This window comes from Vombatus ursinus, unplaced genomic scaffold (genome assembly GCF_900497805.2).
Source record: "Vombatus ursinus unplaced genomic scaffold, bare-nosed wombat genome assembly UNPS02010284.1, whole genome shotgun sequence".
NCBI lineage: Eukaryota > Metazoa > Chordata > Mammalia > Diprotodontia > Vombatidae > Vombatus > Vombatus ursinus.
The window spans coordinates 16415591-16425126 of NW_020950062.1; positions in this window are offsets into that span (position 1 = coordinate 16415591).

Genomic DNA, 9536 nt, shown 5'->3' on the forward strand with positions numbered 1-9536 from the left:
TGTTCTCCTGGTTCTGCTCATTTCACTCAGCATCAGTTCATATAAGCTTTTCCAGGTTTTTCTGAGTCTGCCTGCTCATCATTTCTTATAGCACAATAGTATTCCATTACATTCATATACCACACATTCTTCATTCATTCCCCAATTGTTGGGCATCCCCTCAATTTCCAGTTCTTGACTACCACAGAAAGAACTGCTATGAACATTCTGGTACATGTGAGCCCTTTTCTCACATTTATAATCTCTTTGAGATATGGCATATAAGTGGTATTGGTTGATAAAAGGGTATTCACAGTTTTATAACTGTTTGGGCATAGTTGCAAATTGCTCTTCAGAATGGTTGGATCAGTTCACAACTCCACCAACAGTGTATTAGTGTTACAATTTTATCACATCTTATCCAACATTTATTGTTTTTCTGTTTGTCGTGTTAGCCAATCTGATAGATGTGACTTCAGAGTCATTTCAATTTACATTTCTCTAATCAATAGTGATTTAGAGTTATTTTTAAGCTTTGATTTCTTCCTCTGAAAACTGCCTGTTCATATCCTTTGACCATTTATCAACTCAGAAATGACTTGCATTCTTATAAATTCGACTCAGTTCTCCATATATTTTACAAATGAGGCTTTATCTGAGACACTGGCTGTAAAAATTATTTCCCACTTTTCTGTTTCCTTTCTAATCTTGGTTGCATTGACTTTGTGCAAAAACTTTTCAATTTAATGTAATCAAAATCATCCATTTTGCATTTCATAATGTTCTCTATCTCTTGTTTGGTCATAAATTCTTCCATTCCCCATAGATCTGATAGGTAAACTATTCTTTGCTCTGCCAATTTGCTTATAGTATCAGTATTTGTATTATATACCCCCATTTTGACCTTATCTTGGTATAGTATGTAAGATGTTGGTCTATGCCTAGTTTCTACCTTATTATTTTCCAGTTTTTCCAGCAGTTTTTGTTAAATAGCGAGTTCTTATCTTAGAAGCTGGAGTCTTTGAATTTATCAAATAGTAGATTAATATATTCATTGACTGTTGTGTCTTGCATACCTAACGTATTTCAGTGATCCACCACTCTACTTCTTAGCCACTACCAAGTAATTTTGATGATTGCTGCTTTATAATATAATTTAAGATTTGGTTTCATTTGTATTTGTATTTCTTTTCATTAGTTTCTTTTATATTCTGGAATTTTTGTTCTTCCAGATGAATTTTGTTGTTGTTTTTTCTAGCTCTATAAAATATTTTTTTTGTAGTTTGATTGGCATGACACTGAATAAGTAAAATAATTTAGCCAGAATTGTCATTTTTATTATATTAGCTCAGTCTATCCATGAGCTAGTGATGTTTTGCCAATTATTTAGATCTAACTTTATTTGAATGAAAAGTGTTTTGTAATTGTGTTCATATAGTTACTGAGTTTGTTTTGGCAGGTACACTCCCAAATATTTTATAATGTCTATAGTAACTTTAAATGGAGTTTTTCTTTCTATCTCTTGCTGTTGGGCTTTGTTAGTAATATACAGAATTGCCAATGATTTATATGGGTGTATATTATAGCCTGCAACTTTGCTAAATTTGTGTAATACTTCAAATAATTTTTTACTTGATTCTCTATGATTCTTTAAGTATACCATCACATCATCTGCAAAGAGTCATAGCTTTGTTTCTTCTTTGCCTGTTCTAACTCCTTTAACTTCTTTTTCTTCTTATTACTAAAGCTAACATTTCCTACCTGGTCATAGTGTATTATTCTTGTGATAAGTTGCTGTAATCTCTTTGCTAATATTTTGCATCTATCTGTTTTGACTCTTCCTGGATTAGGTATCAGCACCATATTTGTATCATAAAAGGAATTTGGTAAGACTCCTTCTTCAACTATTTTCCCAAATAGTCTATATAGTATTGGAATTAATTGTTCTTTAAATGTTTTATAGAATTAGCATGTAAATCCATCTGGCTCTAGAGATTTTTTCCTAGGGAGTTCATCAATGACTTGATCAATTTCTTTTTCTGACATGGGCTTATTTGAATATTTTACTTCCCTTCTGTTAATCTGTGCAATTTATATTTTTCTAAATATGTATCCATTTCACTAAGATTTTCAAATTTGTTGGCATACAGTTGGGCAAAATAGTTCCTAATTATTGGTTTAATTTCCTCTTCCTTGGTGGTAGATTCACCTTTTTAATTTTTGATACTAGTAATTTGGTTTTCTTTCTTTTTTTTAAATAAATTAACCAAAGGTTTATCTATTTTATTGGTTTTTTCTTAAAACCAGGTCTTAGTTTTCTTTATTAGTTCAATAGTTTCCTTAATTTCAATTTTATTAATTTTCCCTTTGGTTTTCAGTATTTCTAATTTGGTGTTTAATTGAGGAGTTTTAATTTGTTCTTTTTCTATTTTTTTTTAGTGCATGCCCAATTCATTGATCTCTTCTTTTTCTATTTTATTTATGTAAGCACTTAGAGATATAAAATTTCCCCCAAGAACTGCTTTTGCTGCATCCCATAAGTTTTGGTATGTTGTCTCATTATTGTCATTTTCTTGAATGAAATTATTGATTGTTTCTATGATTTTTTGTTTGACCCGATCATTTTTTAGGATTAGATTATTTAGTTTCCATTATTTTTTAGTCTATCTTTCCATGGCCCTTTCTTACATATAATTTTTATTGCATCATGATCTGAAAAGTATGCATTTAATATTTCTGCTTTTCTGCATTGGATTGTGAGGTTTTTATGCCCTAATACATGGTCAATTTGTGTGTATGTGTCATTTACCACTGAGAAAAAAGTATATTCCTTTCTATCCCCATTCAGTTTTCTCCACAGGTCTATCCTACCTAACTTTGCTAATGTTCTATTCACCTCCTTAACTTCTTTCTTGTTTATTTTGTGGTTAGATTTATCTAGTTCAGAGAGAGGGAAGTTGAGGTCCCCCACTAGTATAGTTTTGCTGTTTATTCCTTCCAGTATCTCCCTGAATTTCTCCTCTAGGAATATGGGTGCTATGCTACTTGGTGCATATATGTATAGCAATGATATTACTTCATTATCTATGGTACCTTTTAGCAGGATATGATTTCCTTCTTTATCTATTTTAGTTAGATGTATTATTGCTTTTACTTTGTCTGTGATCAGGATTGCTATCTCTGCTTTTTTTTTTTTTACTTCAGCTGAAGTATAACATACTCTACTCTAGCCTTTTGCCTTTACTCTATTTGTATCTCTCTGCTTCAAATGTGTTTCTTGTAAACAACATATTGTAAGATTATGGTTTTTAATCCACTCTGCTCTCCACTTCCATTTTCTGGGAGAGTTCATCCTATTCACCTTCACTGTTAGGATTATTATCTGTGTCTTTCTCTCCATCCTATTACCCCCCCCCCCCATTTATGCTTTTCTCACATTTTTCTCCCTTTCCTTCTTCACTAGAGTTTTGCTTTTGACCATCGCCTCTCTCGGTCTGCCCTCCTTTCTATTAACCCCCTCCCTTTTCTTCACCTTTACCCTAACTACTTCTTCCCTCCCTTCTATTCACCCTCCCTTTTTTTACCCTCCCACTGCCCATAGGGCAAGTTAGATTTCTATACCTAACTGATTATGTTATTCCCTCTTTGAATCAAATCTGATGAGAATAAGGTTCAAACAATGCTCATTTCCCTCCCTTATTTCCCTCTACTGTAATAGGTTTTTGTACCTTTTCATGGTTTGTAATTTACTCTTGTTTGCTTTCTCCTTTCCTCTTCTCCCAGTACAATCCCTTTTCACCACTTAATTAGATTTTTATCATTACATCAAAGCAACTTCTACCCATGCCTTCTGTCTATGTATACCCCTTTTAAATGTCATAACAACAAAACAGTTCTTAAGAGTTATGAATGTCATCTCCCCTTGTAGAGATCTAACAATTTGTCCTTATCAGTAACGTGGTTTTTTTTTTTTCTGTCCTGTTTACCTTTTTATACATCTCTTGAGTCTTATATTTGAAGACCAAATTTTTCTCTTGAGCTCTGGTATTTTCATTAGGAAGGTTTGAATGACCCCTATTTCATTGAATGTCCATCTCCTCCCCCAAATGATTATGCTCAATTTTGCTGGGTAGTTGATCCTTGGTTGTAGTCCAAGCTCCTTTGCCTTGCGGAATGTGGTATCCAATGACCTCTGATCTTTTAATGTAGAAGCTGCAAGATCTTGTGTAATCCTGACTGTGGTTCTGTGATATTTAAATTGCTTCTTTCTGGCTGCTTGCAGTATTATATTTTTGACCTGGTAATTTTGAAATTTGCCTGCAATATCCCTTGGCATTTTCAATTTGGGATATTTCAGCAAGTGATTTGTGGATTCTTTCATTGACTATTTCTGCTTTTTGCTCATAGTGTTTGCTTATTTCTTGACTTAAAAAATATTGATCTCTCCTGTTGGAGTGCAGGGCACTGATTCAAGCTCCTTCTGCTAAGAGCCCAGGACCTGGTCACTGGCTTTGTTTGCTGGATCCTCAGGTGCTGAGTTAGAGGCTGTAGGGTTCTTGCAGCTTACCTGGTACTGGGCTGGGGTCAGCAACACTGGAGTTCTCAGGGTGGGGCTGGAGAGTCTGCTCTCTGGGGGACACCTCATCACCTGGGCCTTGCATTCTCATGTTTGGCTGCTGGAGGATATCTGTCAGTCTGGAGCTTTGCATCTTAGACTGTGCTTAGCAGAGTTGTGCTGAGGCACCGGGGGATTTGGCTGCTGGAGAATGCCATTGCATGTGGTGGTTTTCCAAGCTGATGTCTACAGGTTCCCCTGCCAATACTGAGGCACTTAGGGGGAGGGGTTCCTGGTGTTGATGCTTGCCTACTCCACAACCGTGGGGCTCCAGATTTCCCCCTCTTATGCTGAGGTAGTGCTTGCCACTGGTTTGCTGGGATACCTCTTGTCCTTTACTGCTCCCCTCCCCCAGAACAAAAGGGGCCTTTCCCATCAATCCCCCAAGCTTCCTAGGCTACAAAACTGCTTCACCCTGTCTTTCAGCTGGTTCAGCTCTTCCAGCATTTTCCTGGGGCAATATTTTCTGGTCTTTCAGAGGTGAATAAGGGAGGGTGAGAACAACTTACTTCTTACACCTCTATCTTGACTCCTGGAAGTGGAACTCAATATCTACATTTCTTTTGAGATACTATAGTAACTAACAACAGAAATAGGAAAGTTGTGAAGGTAGGAAGATTTTGGGGAAAATATAATGAGTTCTTTTTTGAATATAATTAGTTCGAGATGCATATGGCACGTCATTGCTAACTGTCCAAAAAGCAATAGACTATGCAAGAGTGGAACTTAGGCTGAATATATAGAATAAACCTCTAAGCATTTAGATAATCTACATGGAAATTATAATTAAACCCAGAGAAGTTAATGGAGTTACCAAAACAAAGGGAGTATAAAGACAATAGGGCCCACGACAAAGCACAGGTTACTCCAATAGTTAGTGGGTGTGGCATGTAAAAATAAATACTTCAATGTCAGATATTTTTAGGCCTGGAGAATAGTTCAAAGCAAAAAGTATCTAGAACCTTGTATAATTTTCTAGGAGTCCTGTAGGTGAGGCAGAACCCTGAATGCCACTAAAGTATTTGAAACTTTAATATTTGTGGATTATTTCAAACTTAAAAAGAACAATAACATCCAGAAAAATTTCATGTTAGTATCCTTTTTGACTATTTCCTTTTCCTTTACTTCTATCCTCCTGTAATCTAATTCATTTCTGAATATGATGTGATATGCAAAAAATTCAAAAATACAGTATTTTAGAATTTATTTCATCTAGTTCAATTCATCATTTTACACATGAGGAAAACAGGGGTCGGAAAGGTCAAGTGACCTGCCCAAAGTCACACAGTTGAGAAATGAGAGCATAAAGCCAGGTCTTCTGACTCCAAATACAGTTCTGCTGTCCAGTATTGATTCTTTCAGACATAGTTCAATGATCAGGAACTATAATTGTGTATGTAAATTACTTTGGAAAATTGCAAAGGAAGAAATAAATTTGTTTCCAACATTTGTGCATCTTAAATGAATATCTCTTGAAGGACTCAAAAATATAGATAAACTGCAATGCAGCATGTAATAATAAGTGTAGACAACCATTCTGAAAAGCAGTGTGGAACTATGCTCAAAAAATTTTTCCAAAGAATGAAATCCAGGGCAGCTAAGTGATGCAGTGGCTAGAACACCAGCTCTGGAGTCAGGAGGACCTGAGTTCAAATCTGGCCTCAGACCAGACACTTGACATGTACTAGCTGTGTGACCCTAGGCAAGTCACTTAACCCCAATTGATTCAGCAAAAAAAAAAGAAAAGAAAAAGAAAAAGAAAAGAAAAAAAAAAGAAAAAAGAATGAAATCCCTTGGATTTGGCCATACCACTGCTAGGCCTATAGCCAAAAGGGACCAAAGAAAGAGGAAAAGGTTCTTTATGTACAAATACACTCACATATATAATATACACATACATATATGCATATATACATATGTACAAGTATATATATATATACACACATATGCATATGTATGTGTAGTCATAATTATATTAAGTTTTATTACCTGGAGGATATACACATATATAAAATAGGTTATATAATGTATATGTATGTGTATGTATATATAGATATATAGATATAGGTGGGTATACTTGTGTATATAATATCTCTATAATGGATAGCATATTTCATCATTACATTGATTGTAGTTCTTATAGTTTTTAAAGTTGTTTCATAGTTGTTCAACAGTGTTGTTATGATATAAATTGTACATACACACATAAATGATGTATGTAATATAATAAATGTATAAAATTATGCATATAGTGTCTATAATACCACATACATGAATATATAGATGTTTTTGTTTAGATATAGATATAGATGTATTTTTGTTCAGTCATTTTGGTCATATCTGACTCTTCATTTGGAATTTTCTTGGCATAGATACTGGAGGGATCTGCCATTTTCTTCTCCAGTTAATTTTAGAGATGAGGAAACTGAGGCAAACAGGGTTGAGTGACTTTGATCAGGTCATATAAGTAGTGAGTATCTGAGGCCTGATTTGAACTCAGGAAGATGAGCCTTCCTGAATCCAGACTACATATGTGTGTATGTGTATGCATATGTATATGTGTATGTGTGTATGTGTATGTGTTTTTTAAAGTGACCCCCCAAAAAACCACCTTGTAACCTAAGAAGATGTCCAAAAATTGAGAAATCACTGAAGAAATTTGTGAAATATTAATAGAGTAGATTTTAATTGTGATTTCAGAAATGATGAAATAAATGATGTCAAAGAAATGTGGAAAGATACTAACAAATGAAGAGTGAAGGGAAATAAAATAAATTCTTGTTAATTTAAAAAACAACATAGAAGACTGGGACTGTTATAGATTTGAAATTTTATATGTACTTTCAGATGAGGTCACTGTATTATTATTATTCCTTAAGTGTTTTACTTTATTATAAGAAATAATAGTGGGTACGATCTAAATATTTGTAATGTAAAAAAAAAATAAATCAATAAAACATTTTAACTTATAAAAAATCCAGAAATAATGAAATGGAGAAACCAATAGGTGGCTTATTGGGTTGAGTTGTGGTCCTGGAATCAGAGAGATGAGTTCAAATCTTTTCTCAATCACTTAATATTTTTGTGACACTGGGCAAATCACTTAAACTCTCTCAGACTGTTTTATCATCTGTAAAACGTAACAGCATTTACATAACAGGGTTATTGTGAGGATAAAATGGAAAACCTATTTAAAGCATTTTGTAATCCTTAAAGCATGATTTAAATTTAAATTTTTTTTTATGGATTAGTCTTTCCTTATTGTCTTGAGATTGTTCTTGAAATAATATTTTAAGAAAATACTTTTCCCCCCTACAAGTCTTCACATAAAAACTGTTTTACTCTCTCTTTTCATTCTTGAAGTGTGCTACAGTAGGATATCAGATGAGAAGACATTTGCTGCTACTAAGCCAAGTCACCCGAACAACACCCATTCAAAGCTCACCCTTTGGAAATGTACGGATCATGCCCTTGGCTCCTAAACCTCAGCAGAAAATTGGATTCCCCTCAGTGTCAGTTCCTGACAAGGACTGCTAGTGTTTTCATTCCTTATGCTTCAAATGAAGTCTCCTATCAAAAATGGAAGGAGTAAATGTCAAACATCAAATAAAACTTGCAAGCATAAGCAGAACAAGTAGAATACAGGTCAAGAAAGCCCACAGTGGCAATTCTGAGTGAAACTTTACCCATGTTAGATATTGCTAGTTTCAATGATACCAGTTATTGCTCTATATGTTATCCATCTACTTTCACCAGTTTAAAAAAAATAGCATGTACCATTGAAATGTATTAACTCCCTCAGGATTTGATATCTTCTTTTTTCCAAAGGGTTCTGTGTTCTAAAAATCCCAGGAAGAGCTTTCTTAGTTGGGAACTGCCTGGACAAATTTTAAATGTGCCTCTATCTCCTCATGTGTTTATCCAGAAAACCAGTAGTTGAACTCACTGGAAAAAAATGTTTGCAGAAATTGAAGGTTCTTTAAGTTACAGTAACCTTTGAAGAAAAAAAAAATCACAAAAAGACAACAGTCTGAGGGTTACTTATAGGCCAAGTCTTCACCTTTGCCTTAGCACTGGCAGTAAAATTAGAGAGAGGAAAACTCATGGGGAATAACTATGTGTCCATTCAAGCCTCTGGTCCTTTATAGCAGTAATCCTGAGTGTCTTTCCCCACTCCAGACCTAAAATTACCTAACGAGTAGCAATAACTATGAAACTCATTCCATCATCCTTATTAAGAATTTAATATATTTATTATTCACATTTACATATCACTACAAGGCTTTCAAATCTATTTTCCCCATCACTTTGGTCATCTTTGTGTTTTTCACTATTCATTTTCCTTTTGAATTTATCCAACTCTATGATGGAAATGTTGGAGTCTATTATTATTATTATTCTGCTATCAATAATACTTAGAGAGGTCACTTAAATTTTCCTTAAAGAATGTAAACACTATGCCATTTGAATAATATTACAGAAATTATCTTTTTCAATTTTCTGCTAAAAATCAACATCATGTGGGATAGAATGAAGTTATGATTAGGGAGCTAGTCTTGGATCCATATTGGCTATTCAACCCTGCATAAGCTTAATTTCTCAGTGACCCAGGAAACTCTCTAAGACTAAAAGTTACAGATCAATTGCTTATCTGCATTGCTAGTTTCCTTACCAGGTGTTCTCCACCACAGTGGAATCTGAGATCTGTATTTTAACGTCAAATGAGACATAAAAGAAGCAAATACTAAGTTTTCTGTTTTGCTAGTTTTGTAGAAGATTTTATTCTCATTTCCCAAATAGGAAAGTGTTTCTTTATTGATGAGAATATTTTGCAAATTCATCTATTTATAAAGGATACTGAGTGTGTGTATACATATATGTATTATGTATGTGTGTGTTTATATATCTATATCCATATCTATCTATCTATCTATCTATCTAT